This window comes from Salminus brasiliensis, chromosome 14, assembly GCF_030463535.1.
Source record: "Salminus brasiliensis chromosome 14, fSalBra1.hap2, whole genome shotgun sequence".
Taxonomy (NCBI): Eukaryota; Metazoa; Chordata; class Actinopteri; order Characiformes; family Bryconidae; genus Salminus; species Salminus brasiliensis.
In genome coordinates this window covers 15,653,252-15,675,948 of record NC_132891.1, presented here as the reverse complement: position 1 = coordinate 15,675,948, position 22,697 = coordinate 15,653,252, and the positions used below count along the sequence as shown (strand labels likewise).

The 22,697-nt window shown below is 42.5% G+C and overlaps 1 protein-coding gene across 3 annotated transcripts in view; it reads right to left on the bottom strand.

Annotated features, from left to right (window-relative positions):
* myt1b (myelin transcription factor 1b) overlaps window positions 1–9,748 on the bottom strand; it is a 52,840-nt gene extending 43,092 nt beyond the window's left edge. For all 3 annotated transcript variants that reach the window (XM_072697094.1, XM_072697097.1, XM_072697096.1), the window contains exons 1-2: window positions 9,386–9,748; window positions 55–155 (exon numbers count right to left, since the gene is read on the bottom strand). The gene's annotated coding sequence lies outside the window, so the exon portion shown is untranslated. The remainder of the gene's footprint in view (window positions 1–54; window positions 156–9,385) is intronic.
* Window positions 9,749–22,697: the final 12,949 nt, after the last annotated feature.

The following is a 22,697-nucleotide window of genomic DNA, read 5'->3' as shown; positions in this document are numbered from 1 at the left end:
TCATCACTGTCCTTCTAACACTGTGACTGGATGGATAATGCAGATTGGACTCACTTTGATTGGTCGGCTGTGTGGTCTGAGAGAGGGCCGGCAGCGGCTGATCTTGTCTCCTCGCGTCCAGCGCTGGTTCAGGAGCTCCCCCCGATACTCATTCTCTGTTAGAGAGAGAGAAAGAGACAGCAGAAAAAATTAGATGGAAGTAAATGGATAGGAAAATAACAGAAGGAAAAAAAGATGTAGGGAATAAAAGCATGAAGGATGGAGAATTGTGAGAGAAAATAAGGAGGACAGGAACGAAGAAAGGGAGCAAAGACGGAAGAATGAAAAAAAAGATAAATGATGTAAAAAAAGTTAATTAGATATTAAGAAAAAGAGAAAGAAAGAAAGGATGGAAGAAAGGACGAAAGGAAGAAAAAATTAATTTCCAGGATGAAAGTAGAAATGGAGAAAAAAAGAAAATGAAAAGAAGGAAGTTGTAAAAATAAAGAAATTAGGAACGGAAGAATGGATTAGATATTATGGAGAAAAAAGAAAGAACAAACAAACAAACCAAGAAGGAGGTAATGACAGAAAAGATAAGTACAATGGAAATGAAAGGTGTTTAAAATAAGTAAAAATGCGTAGAAGAGAAAAGAGAAAAGAAAGATGCATTAAATAAAAGCACGAAGAATAAAGAATGGGAAGAGAGAAAGACCAGGATGGAATGAATTTAAAAAAGAAGGAAGAGGAATTACAAGATGGAGAAAAAGAAGTAAAAATTGTAAAGAAGACAGTTGTAAAATAAAGAAATTGGGAAGGAAATAAAGAAAGGATAAGGGAAAAACATATTGAGGGAATGAATAAAAGACAAAAGTAGTAAAAGGGAATTACAAGGTGGAGGAAAAGTGAGAAAGAAGTAAGTAGTAAGAAAAAAACAGGAGAAAGGATAGAAGAACATAGAAGAAAGACAAGATGAAACAAAGATGCAAATTAGGAAGGAAATATGTAAAGACAGAAACAAAATATGTGGTAAAGACAGTAAATTGATGAAGAAGGAGAGAAAGAACAAGGTGTTGATCAGCATCAGCATTTGCCGGGGGAACAGTGAGCTGAGCTCAGGTCTAACAGAGCATCCACTAAAGCAATGATTCAGCAGTGAAACGGCCACTTCACCTCTTCACCTGTCCAGCTAAAGTCAAACAGCTGTGTCTGGAAAGTGCAGCCTCAGCGCCACAGACAAACCTTCCTGACACACACACACACACACACACACACACACACACACACAAAGCAGGATCTCCCAAAAGAACGCAGCATCCGAATATGACAGCATGATTTCAGCGAGCCACATCAGCAGATCCTGCTAACATTCCGGATGAATGTGGAGATGCAGAAGCCGCCGCGGTGAGTAAAAGAGTGAAGCCCTACAATGAATGGAAAGTCATAGGAGAGGCAGCAGTGTGTGAAGTCAAGGAGAGTGTACTGGAGATGAGGCGCTTGATAAAGCGGGCCGAAGCACTCACATGTGCAACTTCTGCTTTTCTATTAATGCAGAGTACATCACAAACATACATCACTTTTTACACACCCAGTTTACACACACACACACACACACACACACACACACACATGCATGCATGCTAAAGTAGCTGGAATCTTTGTCAGTCTGCTATTAGAATCAATCAAACGGGTGCATTTTTATTGTGCTTTTAGTGGAGTGTGTAATGGGGAGGGGGTCAGGGTATTGGGGGAGGGGCACAGATTCAGTAAATAATGAATCAAGCATAAATCAGACCCCCATTCCCCCACCCCACCTCCACAAAACCCACCACATCCTGCTCTTTTTTTTTCATCAGGGTAATAGCCTCTGCCACAGTGCCGGATTGATAGACATGCAAGTTAAAGTAATAAAGGAGTGTCCTGATAAAACCTGATGAAACAAATGCCCCAGAATGCACTGCTTCAGCACTCAGCACACTCTGTTCGTATTAAAGATCATCCCATTCATCAGCGTGCGTGGGTCAGTGTGTATCAGTTAGATCTCAGGGTGTGCATTAGGGTCTGGAGCTGAAACTCCGGCTCATATTCCTCTTCATTTACCACTGTCAGCTAACGGCCCCGTCCAGCTGAAGATTGAGGTGGGGTTGATTGACTCTTAAGAACGTACAATGACTTATGTAGGAAAACATTATTATTAATAATACTACTGTACTTCTACTATTAATATTACTACTGTACTACTACTGCTATTACTACTACCTTCTTAAAACTATATGTGTGTAAAAAGGTTCTGCTGTAATGCTGTAGACCAACCAGAGGAAATGTTCAATTTAGGCTTACCCCTAATAAATGAATAAATGAGGCATGTAAAAGAAGCTTTTTAAAGTTCAAAGGACCCCCACATAACATATAAAAGGGGCAGTGGTAGTTCAGTGCTTTGAGCCATCACAGTGTCATGGGTTTGAGACCCGTGTCTGCTAAGCTGCCACCATTGGGCCATTGAGCAAGGGCCTCAACTCCCTCTGAATCAGGGGCACCGTAGCATGACTGACCCTGTGCTCTGACCTAGGCTTTATAAGCTGTCATATGCAAAGTACTTTTTAAGGGGCCAAAAGTGGTTCCTCTACCACAAGGCATATTATTCAGTATCTACAGGCACTACAAGGGACTGTACAAACTGGTGGCTGTTTAAAGGGTTAATGATGTCTTTAAATCTTTGTGACACCTTTTTTTTAAGTTTTTTAAAGCCATGCTGAAGAAACTTAAAGTGAAAGCTTAAGTTCAACGCGAGTCAGAAATCATACCACATTTCACTTTCATTTCACTCTGAGTGAAACACTGTTTTAGGAGGGTCTTTGAGGGTCTCTGGGGTATTCGCTGAGTGCTATTATTTTTGAACACTACTGTTCTCCACTTGCTGGCGCACAGTGAAGTCAATTTCGATTCCAGGTCGACTTTATAAACACTATGTGACGTAAAAACACTGTCAGATGTGCAGAAAAGGGGGTATAATGGTACACAAAAGTCATAGTTCGCTTGGTAAAGCAGTCCGGGCGTGAGGTCCAAACCGCAGTGTGACCCAAACCAAAACCAACCTGACTTTGTGTACCATTACACTCTATAACGGGTCACAAAAACCTGTTCATTTCTACTACAGTTACCATAGCACTACTTCCAAAACACAACAGTTCCCACAATACCATGCAAATCAATTTACAGCAAACCTGTTTGTGAAATTACCGTATTTTCTCTAATAGTGCATGCCAAGAATCCTCTGTGCGCCTGCATCAAACCGTGACCCCTGTACCACGATGGGTACAGTACAAGTACACGTACATAATAATATTTTTTATAGTATCGCCGCTGTCACGCAAGAACTATGTATCTCTAAAATATCAACTTTACAGGAGAAGGAAAATACTTTCTAAGCTTACAATGGAAGTCAATGTGGAAAGATTTTATTGCAGGTGATTCTGGAGCATTTCTATTGGTCTTCATGAACTTTTGATACAAAGAGAAAAACAACCAACCGATTTTCATTATGTCAAAAAGTCAAACTATGAAAGAATTGAGCAAAAATAGAGATAAAAGGTTTTTGAGTATAGCAGATGAAGTATTAGTGAAGTATAGTAGTGAAGTATTATTATTATTATGATTATTGTCTGTCACATTGTTTACATAACCATTCTTCTTATTAATTTAATATTATTATTATGATTAACAACAACAACAACAACAACAACAATAATAATAATAATAATAATAATAATAATAATAATAATAATAATTTGTTTGCTGTCACACACTAATAATTACACTTCCACTATGTACGTTTCCGGGGACCGGTACTGTTTACTCTTTCATACTTTGCTCTTCTCTGTTGTATCCTCTCATAACTTCCTCTCTCCTCCTCTCACTCAATCTGTCGTTTTTGTCCTGACAGTGGGCTCCCATCTGTCTAAGCCTGGGCACTAAAACACACCTCTGACAGGGAGAGGGAGAGAGAGACAGAGAGAGACAGAGTGTGTGTGAGACAGAGAGCGAGAGAGGCATCACTCTGAGAGAGAAAGAGAGAGAGGCATTACTCTAAGAAAGAGAGAGAGAGAGTTTGCTGTCAGTAAATGAGGGGCTTGTTAAACATGTCTGTCTTCCCTCTGTCGGTTTCTCTATCCTTCTCACTCTGTCCATCCCTAACATCTGCCCTCCTCTCTCAGCGAGCACAGAGTAAACAAAGCAGGCGGATCAGATTTGGCTCCTCGGAAAACTCTGCAGAGCAACAGTAATGCAAAAAAAAAAAAAAAAAAAAAAAGAGAGAGGCAGGATGCCAATCATCAGAAGCAGGGAGCTGTAGGGCATTGTCAGTAAAAGTATTTCCAAAGCCTTTTACTGACACACACACACACACACACACACACACACACACACTCACACACTTCTAAACCTGCACAGAACAAAACGCTTATTTTTCAACTTTCAGCTTCCCCCTCAAAAAAGTGACTATAACAGCACTACTGTGCATCCTCCCCACCCCCGATTGCTCACTCGCCCCTTTCTCTCTCTCTCTCTCTCTCTCTCTCTCTCTCTCTCTCTCCATTTCAAGCCAAATAAACAAAACTGTGGAGCACAGACACCTCTTTTAAATCCCACTGATAAACCCCTGCAGCGTGGTTAGAAAGAGTTGAGTCCACAGTTTTCAGGCTCTGGGGGAAAAAAAATACTTGTGTCCAGAACACACCCCTGAGGCACACCGCAATACTCTCAGCAAGCGTTCAACCTTATCTACTAAAGTAAGAGCGAACACTGCTTTAATCAGTGATATCTCCACTGTTAACTGACTGCTTGGGACATTCAGACAGCTGCGGAGCGAAATGCAAGTGAAACAGTCCAATATTTGCTTTGCATCTGGTTACAGTGAGTTCAGACACACATAAGTACATAGTTTAGATTAAATATGGGAGAATGCTGTGACTGTAATCCGCAGGGGCCACACAGCTGCACATCTCTGGTTAAGCAGGATTTAGGAGTAACTTTGTATGATTAAAGAGAGACAGTGGGGGAAGCTTTTAACAAAGAGAAAGTTATTATTATTATTATTAATAATAATAATAATAATAATAATGACATTCTTCTTTTTCTTCTCTTCATTATTATTATGATTTACAGTACACCTAATAAACAGAAAGCACAGTGTATGTAGTACAGAAACACTTTATGGACAAAAGTATTGGGGCACCTGCTTATCCCTTGCTTCTTCCAAAATCAAGGGTATTATATGAAATAGTTTATCCTGCATCTGTCGGAGTAACTGTCTCTACTGTCCTGGAAAGGCTTTTTATTAGATTATGGAGCATTGCTATGAGAATTTGATTGCATTTAGCAACAAGAACATTACTGAGTTTAAGATGCTGGCTGATCACCACCCTATCTCATCCCCATCTCCCAAAAGTATTGGATGGAGCACATTATTCCACAGAACACGGTTCCAGTGCTCCTCAGTTTAATGCTGGGGGGCTTTAAACCCTTCTAGCCCACACTTGGCATCAGGCACGGTGCCAGTAGGTTCATGTTTATCTGCTCCAATGAGTCCTATTCTAATGGGAATACTTCTCTACAGGAACAACTAGACAATCACTGTGAGTGCACTTGCACACCTGTGGCAGCAGTGGGTGAAACTGAAAGTAGTAGCAGCATGCATTCGTTAGGAAGGGTATCCACAAACATTTGGACACATATATTGTATAATAAATAACTTGCAATGCAGAGTGCTGGACATTTTTACGTCAGTTAAAAGGATGGCGATGGAAGTGCAGCTACTGAAGGTCAGTGGAGAATAATAAAATGTAAAAATAGATTCTCCTTCATGTAAAAGAAAGAGTCAGAGACAGAGTGCCTTTGAGAGGGAGAGACACTTGTATGAGATCCACAAACGGTGGAAGGAAGATCGTTTATTCTGCCACTGCTCTTTTAACATCCAGGTAAAAAAAGAGAAAAAAAAGAAAGCCAGCTTTTTTAAAGGCTGCTTTCTGAATCGAGGTGAGTCCCTCTGGCTGTGAAAAGCTCTTTAGTGCAGGAGGTTCAAGAACACCTGTCCTGAGGCGCCTAAGTGGCGAAGGGGCTCTGAGGCTGAGCAAACAGTAGTAAAACTCAATGAAAATATGGCACTGCATACTTTTTGCACGTTGTCCAATAACTGGATTTGCATTCTGGTGAGTATAAGACGACATCATAGACCTTTTCATATCTTTTCAGCATATAGAGAGAAATGAACCAACGATTGCGCCCTACGTCGCTGTCTCAGGACCTGCGGCCCATACCGAACAGCTCTTTTCTTCCTTAATGGCAGGGGCGACCCTGACCCCCCCTGGCCCTCGCTGCATGGCCTTTTCTATGGGTGTGCGCTGAATGATAAGAGCCCAATTTGGCCCAGCTGCTCTATAGGACAAATTTATTGCCCTCTCCACTCCTGCAGGCCCCGTGGCACCTGCTGCCATCATCTTCATCTCCCCAACTCTATGAAGACCACCTTCTCCAACACACGAGCCTGGCCCGTTCTGCTATACACACAGTCGGAGCGAAGGAGTCGTGATATGAGGTAATTACGAGCAAACTGTTGCCTAAACAAACAGCTCCACTCATAGCAGACACGGGGCAGCCCACTGGATTAATGATCAAACCGGCATGCCAGTCAAAAGCTTAATATTTGACACTGACGCAACGCTTAGCGCCTCTTTGGCCAAGCGAACCATCTGCCGGCCTGGCTTTTTAATCAATCCTATAGAAAACACTTTTGCCCATACGTTTACAAACAGAATCGTGAGGATATGAGAAAACACAAAAACAGATGGCACCCCCACCTCCCTCCCCCCACTTTATTAAACTCAGAAGTGGCATCATTACGTTTCTGCGCAATTTCCGCAGCCAGATAGAATCTGGGACAAAAACTTATTGAAAAAAGGTTTGCCCTGTTTGGAATGGAATGGGGAGCAGAAATACAGTAATAGAGAGTGGGGCTGCTATGCAAGTGAACAAACAGATTTCGGGTTAAAGGTAGTGGCAAATGAAATGCTAGTATTACACCAATCAGAATCACGAACATATTCTGTTCTTGCTACAAAGCTGTAGAAACAGCTTTTTATGATCCCAATCCAGATGGAGTTCCTTGGTTTATTCAATTGTTCATTTATTAAATTGTATTGTTTGCGTTAAGCAAGGTTTGGTCAGGAAGACCTTCTTAACTTTCAATGGAAGCCAAGGTAACTGGATCTTATTCCAAGCCATTTTGGAGCATTTTTTATTGGCTCATTCATCACGAAACATTGACTCAATGTCAACATTGAACATTCGGACAGATCCGAATTCTGTCATAAAGTAAACAGAAACAGCCAACATGGATACTGGGCTATGTATTTGCTTTAACGCTCACCAACAACCAGGCTTCTATACAAAGTGCACAATTAGTCCTTCCTGACAGCAAAATCAGGACCCACCAACCTATGGTAGCACGCCACTTAGGACCCCCAAAACGTTTAGTCAGCTAACTATAAGTTTAGCTTCCAGCTTGCTTCTTTTGCTCCTTTTGGAGTAAGGTGGTGGTATTATTGCAATAGCAGTAGCAACAACAACAGCAGCAGCAGCAGCAGCAACAGCACTGGTCTGGTGATACAAGCAGATACAAGCAGCAGCCCAGCAAAACTATCAGCAGCACTAATGGGTTAGAAGGGCAGTATATGATGATGAGGCGATATCACGGTTGGGTTCTGGTTCTTACGAGAGCTGGTGGGAGGGTGTGGGGGGGTGGGGGCTGTGATTATTACGCTAATAAAATAGCAATCAGCAGCATCTATTAAAGCATTAAAGCTTCGACCTCACTCGCGCAGCAATCTAAGTAGATAACTTTGACCGGGGGGGGAAAAAACATCGCGTCTCGGCGCGACCACCATCTTGGTTGCAGGTGGTTTGATGGTGATCCTTTTCGCCCAACGCAGAACATGTCGCGATGAAAACATGAAAACGCGTGATGGCAGGAGGGCAGGGGAGAAGGGGGTGGGGGGGAGAAAAAAGGATAGATGAAAAAGGAGGAGCGTGAGGCGCGTAAAGCTGCTTCACCCCTGACTGGAGAGAGAGCGAGAAAGAGGGAGAGTAAGAGAGAGCGAGCGAGAGCGAGAGAGAGAGAGAGAGAGAGAGAGAGAGAGCGACTACCTCTTTGCTCTCACTTCATCTCCCATGACTTTCTCTGGCGCATCTCACCAGGGGCGGTTGACATTTAAAGAGAGCATCTCCACTCTGTTTTCTGCTGCAGAAAAAAAATCAACCCCTCCCTCCACACACACACACACACACACACACTTCCCACCCCTCAACCCCCTGCCCCCCCCCCCCCCCCCCCCCCCCCCCCTCCTCCATTTCTCGTCTTCCTCCTCCACGCCATCCGCGCGCACGGCCGGGAGTCCGGTGCTACGCCCATTGTTCGACCTTAATTACGCGCAGCCATATGGAGAACTAACTCTGAAGCCACAACTACGAGACCCCCTAAAGCTGCTCAATTATACGTGGAGGGCTATAGGGCTATTTCGCTGACTTTATAAGCCCGGAGTGGACACGGAGGACGGTGAGCCTTGGATGTTTGATATCTGCTGCCACATCTACTGTACATCTAAATCCTAAACGGAAGCAGCAGAGCAGAAGACAACGATCCTCAGGGGAAAACATCAAACAAACAACAAACAAAAAACAAACACACAAACAAACAAACAAGCAAGCAAACAACCGCGCCACAGCCTTGCCAAAATGGCCAAACGCTGTAAGGCAACATCAAACATGAAGGAAGCTCCCTGCGACAAAAGTGCGCAAACACACGCTCGCACACACAAACACACACACACACACACACACACCATCTTTTTCTCCATCACTTTCTCCCTCAGCTCAACTCCTCACTCCACTCTCGTTTTCGAGCCACATGCTCCCCCCCCCACACCACCACCACCACCTCCACCACCACGCCAGCGGCGTCTGGTACGCTCGGAGAGAACGTCGTGAGATTTCCACCAAGCGAAGCGGTCCAGAGAAGAAGCTCGATGGATCGAGGGTTGAACCAATGTGAAATAAATAACTTATGGAAGCAGGCGAGACAGCCATCACATCAGCCTCACTACTGCGTGCGTTGAAACGCCCTCAGCATTAGATCTTCGAGGTCGGGCAGCTCGTAACAGGGTTGAGCGAAACGAACACCAGAAACGTCTTTTATTTATTTATTTATTTATTTATTTTGGACCGAGAGTTTTGTTTTTAGACGTCTAAAAGATCTTCTTATGGAATATTTAAGAAATCTATATTAAAACAAACGCCACAAAACAAATATGTACAACTTAAACGTTTTACAACGTTTTAAACGAAACGTATTTACCTGAATGATGGAATAAATCCGGGAAAAAACGCAAGGTCTTCTTCCTCGTTTTTTCTTTCTTTTTATTTATTTATTTTTTTCCGTCCCAGGGTGGGTTCTCAATGCGCTGTCAAACAGTTTGGAGCGAACGATCCCATGCACAGATGTTTATAAAAGATCTAAACTCTGTTGTTGGTCTGCTGGTATCCAGATGGACTCGCTGGACAGGGCGCGAGGAAGCGGGCCTCTCGTGCTGCTGCTGCTGCTGCTGCTGATCGGGGCGCGCGCGGCTCCACGGCGGGGCGGTCAGTGTGACTTGTTTGTAAGCAGAAAAACATGGCTTCATTTGCCTTTGTCAGCGAGAAAACGTAATATTGACTTACCTTTCCCTCATGAGCCATTGTCCCCCCCCCTTTCCTCTCCTCTCCCTCCCCTCTCCCCACCACCAGCCCACCTCCTTCTCTTCCTCCTCCTCCTCTTCCTCCTCCCTCCGCCCTTTGCCATGACATCACGAAAGCTGTAGTAAAACCTACAGCATCAGATGGGCTGGGCTTTTGGGTACCCCCCACTATCACTCACTTGGCATGTGTAGAGACACATACGCGCGCGCGCGCACACACACACACGCGCGCGCACGCACGCACGCACACAATCATACTTTCTCTCTCTCTCTCTCTCTCTCTCTCTCTTGGTATAGGCTATAAACCCAGGAACCCTCGATCGCTCCATATACACATTCAAGGGCGCACATTCAACCCCCTATCCCATATAAGTGGTCAATATTGGTGTACTGGAAACACTAAGATGTTACGGTCACACGCGCGCGCACGCACACATGGGCACACACACACACACACACACACACACTATGTCACACTAAGACCCTCTGACAGTCTGCTCGGTACAACTAAAGGCACATAAGCCGCTTATTTCACGCCCGGTGATTAATCTTTAATATTCCACAAAAGCATGCATATGTCACCGGCGTCATGGGAACCTTCTCCACCCTCCTACCCCCACCCCACCACCCTGCGCGCGGTCCCGAGTGGTACTGTCCACTGATTCACACAATGCAATTTTCTGGGGCAAGGCGTGGACGTGCGCGCCAAGTCCAACGCAGCGCGCGATAGCATCTAATATCGCTCGACGCCCTTTAAAGCGCGCAAGGAAGCGACGGTGGTGGGTGGTGTGTGTCTGTGTGTGTGTGTGTGTGTGTGTGTGTGGAAGGCTTTAAAATGGCCACGCTGGAGTTCACTAAACTCCATATCATATGATCAGTGGTGGGTTGGTTGAATGGACTGGATTCAGATGTGCGTCGTTGAGTTTACACAGTATGTAACACAGATGCCGTTCAGTCTCCGTGTTCTCTTACTTTTGGTGGGCTAATGTTGATGTCATACACGTTATTTGTGTGTAAACGCAACCAACTCTTATGAATCAACTGAAATGACTTTTATTCCACTGTAACATTACCTGTATCCACTCTTGCGCTTCGTGCGCACAGGAAAGTACAACGCAGAACATCATGAGATGCTTCACTTAAAAAACCCTGCAGGTAAATAAATAAATAACAGCAGGCTGACGGACCCGGAGCGGCGCGCAACGAGACTTTAAAAGGCTGTCCAGCTACTCCGCCAACTACCACTAAAGTGAGCAGACGAGTGTAACTTGGACCGACTCCCAAATGTTGCTCACACCGTTGTTTTGCTTTGTTGTTTTGTAACCATTAGTGAAAATGACAACCATTCATTACAAGCCATTTGAGAATATTCTCCACAAATGCCACTCTTTATCTGCTGTCTCCACGCTGCGCGCGGGGGGAAATTTTCAAAAAGCCAACCTTCGCCTTTCACAAATTCTATTAAATTCTTATCTCTTTGCGGCAGGCTCTTTTTTCCCTCCCCCTGCTATCCCATTGTTATGCATTGGAGCTGAAATCAATCACGGAACGTCCACGCCGCATCAATATGATTTCGGTTTGTGCGACGCGGAGCGAAAGCCTCGCAAACGGGAGACACAATCCAATAAACAAAAGGCCAAGAAGAGAGAGCGAGAAAGAGACAGGAAATATATATATATATATATATATATATATATATATATATATATATATACACACATACAAAATAAGTTTCACTGTCCTGAGCACGCGGCTGAGACCGCGAGACTGATTTGTTTCTGAAGAGTATCTCCGAGGATGTAAAGCCAGCGATGAAAGAAACGACAGGCAGGGGACGAACGTAAGCAGAGTTTGCTCTCCGGCCGAGTTTCAGCACCACGGACAGCTCCAGTCGCCTCCGCCGAACAAGTACCACGGACAGCGACACGAGGCCAACCAGCAAAGGGAAGCAGATAAGACAGGCGTTCTGTTGTCCTACACAACGATTCCTCCTCCTACACAAAATCTCCTACCTCCTACTCACAGTTAGAGCAACTGTGGAGATTGGTAGTAATAGAAGAACGGAAGAGAGTTGGTTTAATGATCTGACTAAGGACTGGATCAGCTGTATCACTGGCTGCTGATACAATGGAATACAGCAGAAAAGAAAAGGGACTTATTTTCCACACAATGTAAAATGTTTGGCAGTTCTACTACAAGTTTACAAGGGAAACATTTTTTTTAGTTTAAAGAGCCTCTACAATGAGGTTCTATCTAGAGGTTGCGCTATATAGTATCAGTATCTGACTGATATAAGTAGAAAATGCTGGCATGGATATCGGATATTGATATCCAGTCCTGTAACAGATCTATCCTGAAACAGCACACATGCACACTGTGTGATGTCATGGTGTTGGCTGGGTGGTTCTTCCTGTGGGGCAGTGTTTGAGTAGTTTGCGTGTGATGACCTACTTTTAGATGCTTATCTTAAAGGGGAATTCCACCAATTTCTCAGAAATTGAGAGTGATTCAATATGAAATTATTTATTGTAGAGAAACCATCTAACTTATTTCCTTACTGTGGTGGTGAAAGGAACCAGGTGTAACAATGTCCTCAATGTAAATATAGTCATTTCCTTAGCTATTTCTGGGTTGTATATGCATCGGTGATGATGAATATCATGAAAAATATGGAACAAAATGTTTTCGTTAAGAACTATTTTAGGAACTAACAGCCTGGCTGGATTTCTTAATTAATTAATGGATAGGTGAATTATCTGCAACTATTTTTTGTGTAATACTATTCTGTGATGTAGGTTTTAGAGGCATTTCACTATAAGGATGTCAGGTTAGTATCATTCTGGTTAGTAACAGTTCTGACTCATTAAGCTTCTCTAGACTCAAGCATTGCACATAAAACACATTGCCACACAAGCTATCAGATGCCTGTGCAACCAACCTTGATTCAAGAGTGATGAGGAGAGAGAGCATCATCTACCCACCCGGACAGAGCACAGGCAATTGTGCTCTCTCAGACTCCAGACATTGATGGCAAAGCAACATGGCCCTGGATGAACTAATGCTTTATTTACATTCTAACCATTTTTGAAATGGTTTTGAAATTTCAGTTTAACTCATTAAACGTCCTTTTTTTACAGTATGACAGTTTTTAAAGAAAAATGATCAAATCCATATTGGCCGATATTTATTTTTTAGTGGCTTGGATGTATGGTTTAAGTGAGAATGCACTACATTTGGTTCAAGGAGCTCTTTGAGCAATGCTTTGGTTTCATAAAGAACTATGTTTGTAATAGAGATATGTGAAGGACCTTTAAAACATCTAAGGAACTATTTTTCTATGTAAAGGGTTTTTACTGATGTAAATTTTCTTCAAAAATCTCTACTACAAACGTGGTTATTTATGGAAGGAACAGTGGTTCTTCTATGGCACCACTCATGTAACCATTTAAAGTACCTTGATTTTTAAGAGTGCAGTAATCCAGTCCAAGCCAAGAACCATTTAGCAACCTTTTTCTTTAGAGAAATAATTCACCTAAAATCTCTTTTATAGAATCTCCCCCTCATCCCAAACGTAGTCAGTCTACCAACACAGACAGCCATAGACTTCCATTACTTTCAGTTACATCAGTCTCACAGTTTCCGTGCAACAGCAGAGGAGCAAACTTGGACCACCCATAGGAAAAACTGGTAAAAGGAAAAGTGTGTAAACTATTCCTTCAAGAGGGCATCAGAGGGCCACCACTGAAAGATCCTAAAACTTCATAAAGAGCCCCTCATTTTCGGGGCGTCTACACTTCACCACGCGCCACTTTCGCCAGGCTACGAACCCCGTGACCTTCTCCTCCTCCTCCTCCTCCTCCTCCTCCTCGCCAGAGTCAGCTCTGAGTGTCAGCAGCTGGGTCTGCGAGCCGCCGCACAGCACAATGAGCTCGGTGGCCGTATTGTGGCGAGAGTGCGGTCAGTATAAATACTGCATAAGGCAGCAGCTGAGGGAGCCAAGTTGAGAGGCCCCAAACTCGCGACAGATGGAACGAGCCGACAGACAACAAGAGAAAAAGTTTGTGAATGCGCCCCCGGGCTCGCATTGTGCCCCTCCGCAGCCATTCTGCTCCCTGCGGACAACAAATCGCCCTTTGTCTAAGTAGTTCAGCAGCTCTGAAGTTTAGCCAAGGGTGAGAAAGTTCCTGAAAGTTAGCCTGCACGCTGTTTTGAACAAAAGAAACAAGCGAGACTCAGTCCATCGTAGGGAAAGGCGTGGCCGTAATCACAAGTAGGGCTCACGAGCAGACAGTAGGCGATTTTCCAATTACGTTGGAAACGTGACGCTTAGACTTTCACGTATTTTTTTTTTTTGCGCTAAAAAAATAAAAATGCTACAGAGTTTTTGAGCAATGCCATGAAAAAAACAAACAAAGGTTCTTCACACTTCACACGTCTGGCTATTGCATTTCTGAAATACCTTTAAAAGTGCAACCTGGTGATGGTACAATAATTTTACCACTAATCTAAATGATGGTAAAAGTCCTAATATCCCAGTCACAAAGATAACCCAGTACACCATCAGCACTTTATGTTGAGACTAGAGATGCGTTGCAGAAGTCCTACTAAACATCTATTAAATGCGACTGAACGTTTAGCTGACTGTAATCCGTTTTCTATGAAATCTGAATAAAATAAAAAAAATATTTATTTTTATTTATTTTTTTTTTCAAATTATTTATACGTTGAATAAAACTGGATATATCACTTGGTACCACATCCTAACCTTAACTTCAACTCAAAACTCCTAAGGCCTAATTCTTAACATATCGCTACCCCGAACCTTATAAACACCTGTAGACTATCTCAAGAGGACAAATCCCAGTAAAGAGTGGTCCCTTTAACCCATTCTACACTGTAGACAGTATTAGACTATAATACAATAATAATAATAATAATAATAATAATAAACACTTTCCCATTTTATATGAACTTAGCTCAGATTGACTGTGCTCAGATCAGAGTAACCCATTCTGTTCAAGCCGACTCTCAGAACTCCCTAGCGCCATAACGAACCCCCCAGCAGTCAGTCACTGTAAGTAAGCCATGTCAGTTGTCACAGGTATGTAGAGAAAGGAGAAGGAAAGCTGACTGACCTAAGAAAGTTCCACACAGCTTCATGGTCGCGCTCTCGTGTTTCCCCGGCGCGAGCGCTCACTCTCTCACAGTAAACACTCCTGAGGGGAAAAGTTAGCTGCAACAGAGTACAACTTCTCTCGCGCAGGTGGCGGAGGGGGAGGGGCATCCAGTAGCCAGCCAATCACAGACCGCGCTGAATGTAAATTTCTCCGAGCGCTAGCAGCCTCGCAACCAATGGATTCAATGGATGCCAACACAAAGGGCTGCGGCAGCAGGAGCTTAACTACACACACTTTACCCACTTCAGCTCGAGGAGTTTTGTCCCAAATTTCTCACAATATGAGAGCAGGAAAAACGGATTAATAGTAAATAGTTATTAAAAGGACAAATTTGTCACCACATTATGTTAATGCCTTATAGTATATAACTGTAAGACTGACAGCATTACAAATTGAGAGGATAGTGAGACGATAGCCCATATTTACCTACAGAACATTAGAAGAAAATGTATATATGTATGTATCTATCAATCTATCTACACACACACACACACACACACACACACACACACACACACACACACATATATGCATATATATGACTCTGCACTTCTGTATACTTCCTGGTATACAGTGGTCTGTCTCATTGATGCGATCCATGGAGGCCCCACCTCACAATGTTCAGAACTCAAAGGATCTGCTGCTAAGACCTTGGTGCCAGATCCCATAGGACGCCTTCAGAGGTTTTGTGGGAGTATCTTCAAATTACAGTACAGTTAAATTGGTATGGTTACAAATATCAGTGAGTTCACTTTCACAGGAGGAACTGTTACCCTTAACTATGAGTACTGCAGACAGTACTTGAGGGTACCACTCCATTGACAGTTTGGTATATTTGTGAGTACTTTCTCAGATGAACAGACCAGTGACTGCTTTACGCCCTCAAAAATAAAGGTGCTACAAATAGGTCTTTGAGCAATGCCACAGATGAACCATGTTTGGTTCCACAAAGAACCAAGAGATATGAGTGTGAAGAACGTATATATCAACCTTTGAAATACGTCTCGTTCACAAAAATGTTTTTTATGCTTTATGAAACTAAAAGTGTTTTTCTCTGACATCACTCTAGCACTTTTATTTTTAAGAGTCATTAGAGAAAGTGAAGCCAGATCTCTTTACTGGCATCTCTAAGAGCATGTGTGTTTACACCGACTAGCAGCATGTATTACAATCCAGTATAAACAGCAGAGAGGTGTGCGAGCCAGCATCCTCTCTTCATTCGCTCACTGATATGAAGACTCTAGACTTCAGACAAATCCCACTGGCACCCTTTCAACCCCCCCCCCACGCCCCTCCCTCTCTGAACCTCACTTTTTTTCTCTTCTGCACTACATGCTCTCTTCTTGTCTCTCCATCCTCACGCTACATGCCTTACACTCATGTTACATCATTAGCACTCTGCACCTCTCGACCCGTCTTAAATTTTTGTCCTTAATCATTCATTCAAACAAAAAAACAAAAAACAAATACACAATAACCAGGGAAGCCAGGGAACACCAGCTAGGATTCAATATCCAGGCAGAAGAGAGGAAAGGGAAAAGAGGGACAGGAGAAGAGCAGGGTGTGGAACTCCCCCCGGTGGGCTTGGCAGGCCCTGGCCTCCCCCCCTTCAGCAGATGGCTCTTTTGATAAGCCACGTCCTCTCCAGGCCCGTATACTCCATGCCCTGGCTGTGCGTTACCATGGCGAGCAAATGTGTAATGGATTCGCTTGCTTATTAAATTTGCCTACTTGAAAAAAGGGGGAAAAAAAGACTATGTCCAAAATGATTCCCTGTTCACTACACAGGGAACTGTTTTGCAGTGTCTGAAAACATGGAGGCGTGCACTCTGATCTGACAGTGCACTGCAATGCATACTCTTAAAAATAAAGGTGCTACAAAGAGTTCTTGGAGCAATGCCATAGGAAAAACACTCTTGTTTCTGTAGAGAATCTTTTTTGTAAAAAAGAACCTTACCATTGACTGCTTTAAACATTGTATATGTTCCTCACACACCTCTCTCTAAAAGTAGGTACAATTATAGTTCATCTGACATTTTTCTGATCTCATCTATCAAGGAGTGAGAATTGAAGGTCATGTGATTATTTTTGAATGAATTCTGATGCTGCAGTGAGGATCTCTCCAATTCACTGACAAACAACAAAGAAAACAACTCAACTGAAAGGGTTCTATATAGTATTAAAAAGGGTTCCTTGACTTGTAACAACAGTGATATCCTAGAAAAGGATCCTCAAGATCTACAAGATGTTTCCAATGTATATAGGTCCCCCCTATGCCACCACCACCACCGATTTGATAATTTAAGGCATGAACTCCACAAGACCTCTCAAGATGTTTGCAGCAGATCCTTTAAGTCTTGTAAGTAGTGAGGTGGGGCCTTCATGGATCGCATCATTGAGCCTTAGGTGCCCATGACCCTGTTGCCAGTTCACTGGTTGTCCTTGTTCCACATTTGGTAGGTACTGGCCACTGCACACAAGAAAAAGCCCACAAGACCTGCCTGATGTTTTGGACATGTTCTGACATAGCTGTCTAGTCTCACAATCTGGCCCTTGACGCTTGCCCATTTTTCCTGTTTATAACACATCAGCTTCAAGAACCGATTGTCACTTACTGCCTAACATACCCCACCCTTTGACAGATGTCACTGTAGATGAAGATAAATCGATGTTTTTCACTTCACCTGCTAATGTGCTAATGTTATGGCCGATCAGTGTATTTATGGAACTGTTGACTTTACTAAAAAACCCTCAAATAACTCATTGTTAAAAGATGTCTCCTAGCAAAAAATGGTATACAAATACTGGGAATACATATTCAGAATTTGTAAACTAAGGATCTGCATTTGGCCCTCATTTATTAGATATTTTAAAGTCTCCATCAGTCTAGAGAGGATAGAATGAAAGGTGGTCTGGTAGAATAAAGAGAGCAGATTGAGTTAGGGAGGAAGCCTCAGCTGTGGTCCCTCGTTGAACAGAGAACAAGCTGGAGCTTTATTTTGTAAACCAGTTCAGGTCACACAGTTCATTCAACCTAATGTGTTTAAATGTTTTGTTGCCCTGCAGAGGACTAAAGGGCAGAGTAGACGAAACCTCAATATTCTAATGTTTGCTGTTGTTGTTCTTAGACTGTTTAGAACCGAACTGACCAACCACACGAAAAAGAGTGAATGAAAAAAGAACATTTAGGTTCCAAGTGATCCAGTGGACTAACGCACTGTCACTGTTATCCGAGTCCGAGAGAGTACAATTGGCCTTGCTCTCTCAGGGTTGGTTTGATGGCACTTCCTCCCCACATCACTCCTAGTGTAAGGTTGACCAGCACAGGCACTGTTAGTTTTCCATCAACCAGAAGTTAAAAAAGAGGCTTCACATGTGTCAGTGGAGACATGCACTAGTCTTTACCCTCCTAGTGTTGGGGCATTGCTTGTGATAGGGCGAATGAACCAAGCCATGACTTTTGTGTACCATTATATCCCAAATCTACAGCTTATGTGCAATGTGTATAAATACAGATTGACTGTATATTCAGACACACACTCTTACTACACAGGGCTGCTGATTTTCCAGTGCAGAGAATAGTGATTAGAGGCCCATTTGGAGCACAGTGAGAGGCTCTTGCTTAAAGTCGCAAGCCAGAGCGGAGCTTTCTTTATCGCAGGCCCGCCAGACGTACTGCTTCATTCTTCTCCGTGCACGGCACACTCATTAACCTATTAACTTTAGGGCCTTCCCCTCATCTACTCTGCACATGGCCCCCTCTTTGCATAGAGTGCGGGTCTACACCCCCACCTCCCAAGTCCTCCACACGGCACACAGGCCTATGCACCCACCCACCCCCTCCCCTTCCTCCTCGACCTCTCAACATCAACTCCACGCTACAGGAGGCTCTGCTCAATCCTAACATGCCCTGCAGCTGTCTGCAAGGCACGGAAAGAAATGAAAAGAAAGTTAGCGCAAACGCAGGGCGAGGTGTTGTAACACATAAGAGGAATCACGGCTGAGGGTGAGAGCCACAGATATGTATTAACATAAGCATGTGAACATGAACACTGATATTTAAAGAAAATGAATCAATCTGTACTGCAGCTGAGGTGAAACTCCAGTCAGAGGAGTGTGGATTGAGATGCTGGAATAAACGTGACCTTCACATTAGATCGTGGTGTCATTTCCGATTAGTGTCGGGTAAGCAGGCTGGGTTGACTCAGTGAGGTAAGAGTGGACGGATCTGAGTGACAGCAGTGCTGCGGCCGCAGTGTCTCGCAGATGGAGCTGCACCCAGTCATGCACTCTGACTTATGAAGACAATCAGGCCTAGAGCATGATGAGTGCCCTTTCATGTCTCTGTGCGCCTGAACCCCCCCCTCTCTCCTTTCTTCTTCCTCTGTCTTGTTCACTCACACACACACACACACACACTCTCTCTCTCTCAGAGGGACACCCTCCATCTTCTTGTGTCATCTGACTGAGCAGCATTTTTACAAGTATCCACAATGGAAGTACAAAGATTTCTGAGCATTATTATTATTATTATTATTGCTGAAGCAGCATTAACTGTACCAATAGCAGTTGATGTAGTAAAGTGAACCAGTAGCAGTAGTAATCGTGGTGGTGGTAGTAGTAGCAGCAGAAGCATTAGTAGTAGGCATAGAAGTAGCAGCAGCAGCAGCAGCAGTAGTAACTGTAAGAGTAGCAAAGGTAGTAACTGTAGTAGTAATGCAAATAGTAGCAGTAGCAGTAGTAGTAATAGTAGTAGCAGCAGTAACTACAGAGGTAGTACCTGTAGTAGTAGTAGTAATAATAGTAGCAGTAGTAATTGTAGCAATAGTAGTAGTAGTAGTAGTAGTAGTATTAGTAGCATCAGTAGTAACTGTAGGAAAAGCAGGACACATGGTATCAGTGGTAGTAGCAGTAGCACTGGCAGTAGTAGTAGCTGAAGTAGTAGTTATAGTAGTAGCTATCAATAGCAGTATCAGTAATAGTAGTTGTAGCTGTAGCAATAGCAGTAGCAAAATTAGTAATTTTAGCACTAGTGGTGGTGGGGGTGTAGCAGAAGTAACTGCAGCAGCAGCATCAATAGTAGTGATAAAGGTAGTAGTACAATGAGGAAGAGTAATAGTGTAGCAGAAGTAACTGTAGCAGCAGCAGTAGTAGGAGTAGTAGTAGCAGTAGGAAAAGATGATAGCAGTGATAGCAGTATTTGAAGTAGCAGTAACTATCGATAGTAGTATCAGTAATGGTAGTTGTAGTGGTATCAGCAGTAGAAGTTGTAGTAGTAGCAGTAGTAGTAATAGTGTAGTAGTAACAGCAGTAGCAGTAGTAAAAATAGTAGTAGTGGTAGTAGTAGAAGCGGCAAGAATGACAAAGAATCACACACTCTCACACCCACCCACCCAGACACACGAAACCACTGTGTGCCAGTCTACATGATCGTCATCTCTAGTGTAGGTTTTGGTGACCCCTGACAGGCCGAGACGATGCCAGTGATGCTAAAGGGCATCTAAACCCCTCACCCTCCTCTTTAGACCTCCCAGTTCCATTCTCCAGTCAGGACACCTCAGTTTACACACTCTCACTCACTCCTCCCCCTTCACCCCTCCCTTTCTCTCTCTCTCTCTCTCTCTCTCTCTCTCTCTCTCTCTCCATGTGTGTGCTCCCAGCAGCAGCAGTGGGCAGACATGGGCCTGGCTGGGCACTGGGTAAACACACACACACACACACACACACACACACACACACACACACACACACGCAAAAATCCACTAGCTGCACTCGGCTTGCCGCCTCATCACAATAACAAAGAGCCGCCACACTTTTGGGTGGAGCCTGGGGCCATGGGAGGCTCCGGGCCCTTTGAGCAAATGGCATACTTAATAGGCTTTGTGGCGGAGAAGAAAAGAGGCAGAGGAGAGAGGGAGAGAAAGAGAGAGAGAGACAGAGAGAGAAAGAGGAGCCGGCCCAGCTGTCACTGCACTAGATATCAGTCTGACACAGCAGCACTCTTCCGCTTTTTACACCACTCCCTCCCCCCTTTGCTTTTTTTCTCCTTTTGCTGAGGTTAGTTGTAGATGTTCAGAAAAAAAGTGGAGTGTCTGGAGGGGGAAAATGCTGACAGACAAAAGAGCTGAGACGGCACTATCTCTATCATAAACTGAAGGCAAATAACAATGAGACGGCCCATGTGGTGTCTAACTATCACAAAAGCTCAAAGCCAATTATGCTCACATAGTAATGTTCTCTTAATTCACTTATACTGGGAAAACAAACTATGAAACTAACAAACTATGAAAAAACTAAACTACTAAAAATATGCATATTATACTGGCAGTACAATGTAAATACATAATTGTATCTCCAAAATTATGAATTTGTACATTTTAAATTATATATTATATAATAATATATTATATTATATTCAAAATTACATTGAATAAATCTGTGTTTATTATTATTTTCTATTGCAAACAATAAAACAAATCTAAATATATTTTCATAAATAGAATAAAATATAACATAAATAACAGACATAACTAAATGCATAAATCAGCATGACAAATAGTATTAATTACAATGTAAAACTAATAATTAAAGTAAATAATACAATAGTACATCAGTATGTAATGATAATAACATTATTCTTATCATAAATAGAATAAAATATAACATAAATAACAGACATAACTAAATGCATAAATCAGCATGACAAATAGTATTAATTACAATGTAAAACTAATAATTAAAGTAAATAATACAATAATACATCAGTATGTAATGATAATAACATTATTCTTATCATCATCATCATTATTATTATTATTATTATTATTATTATTATTATTAATAATAATAATAATAATAATAATAATAATAATATATTAATTAATAATAAAGACCTTTGGGCAGATATAGAAGACTCTATATCTATACTATAGAAGGAGTGACGGTACACTTGTGACAACAGTACACATATGGCCTTCAGAAGAAAGCTTCCTGTATTCTCGCTACACAAGCCTGAGGGAAGTCCTGGGGACTGATTAAGTTAAAATAGAATATTCTAGCTCCAATGACCAAATATATGTTTGGACAGAAAATGGTGCAGAACATCTCTCCAATTGTTCAGCATTTGGGCAGATTGATTATGCTTTGGTCTTGTGTTGCAGCCAGTGACACAGGGACAAATTCTCTGCTAAAGGGAAGAATGGGTTCAAATAAATTAAATACCAGCAAATTCTGGAAGCACAGCTTGTATACAAGGTGGGGATTAAAAAAAGAGGCTTCTATAGCAGGATAATGATCCTAACCAGACCTCAAAACACACAATGGGCTGGCTCAAGAGACTCAAGCTAAAGGGTTTCACCATGGTCCTCAAAGTTCTCAGATCTAAACATCATCAAACATCTCTGGATACATTTACAAGCTATAATATATTTAAAGTTATTAAGTACTTTTTGGCTTTTTTAGGGATTAACATTCCTAAAAAAATAGGTGTTCTTTGTGTGATGTCATAAAATAACCACTTTTGGGTCCATACAGAACCATTTTTGTAAAATGTAATTATAAAAAATAAAATAAATAAAAAAGTGGTTCCTCTGTGGCATCACTCAAAGAACCATTCATAGCACCTATATTTTTAATAGTGTAAGATTAAAAGAAAGACTGAACTAAAAAAGTAATCTTTTTAAAAGGGATTGTGTCATCTGTAACTTAATACCTTTTTGAAATTGTTCACATCAACTATTCACAATAAGTTTGAACA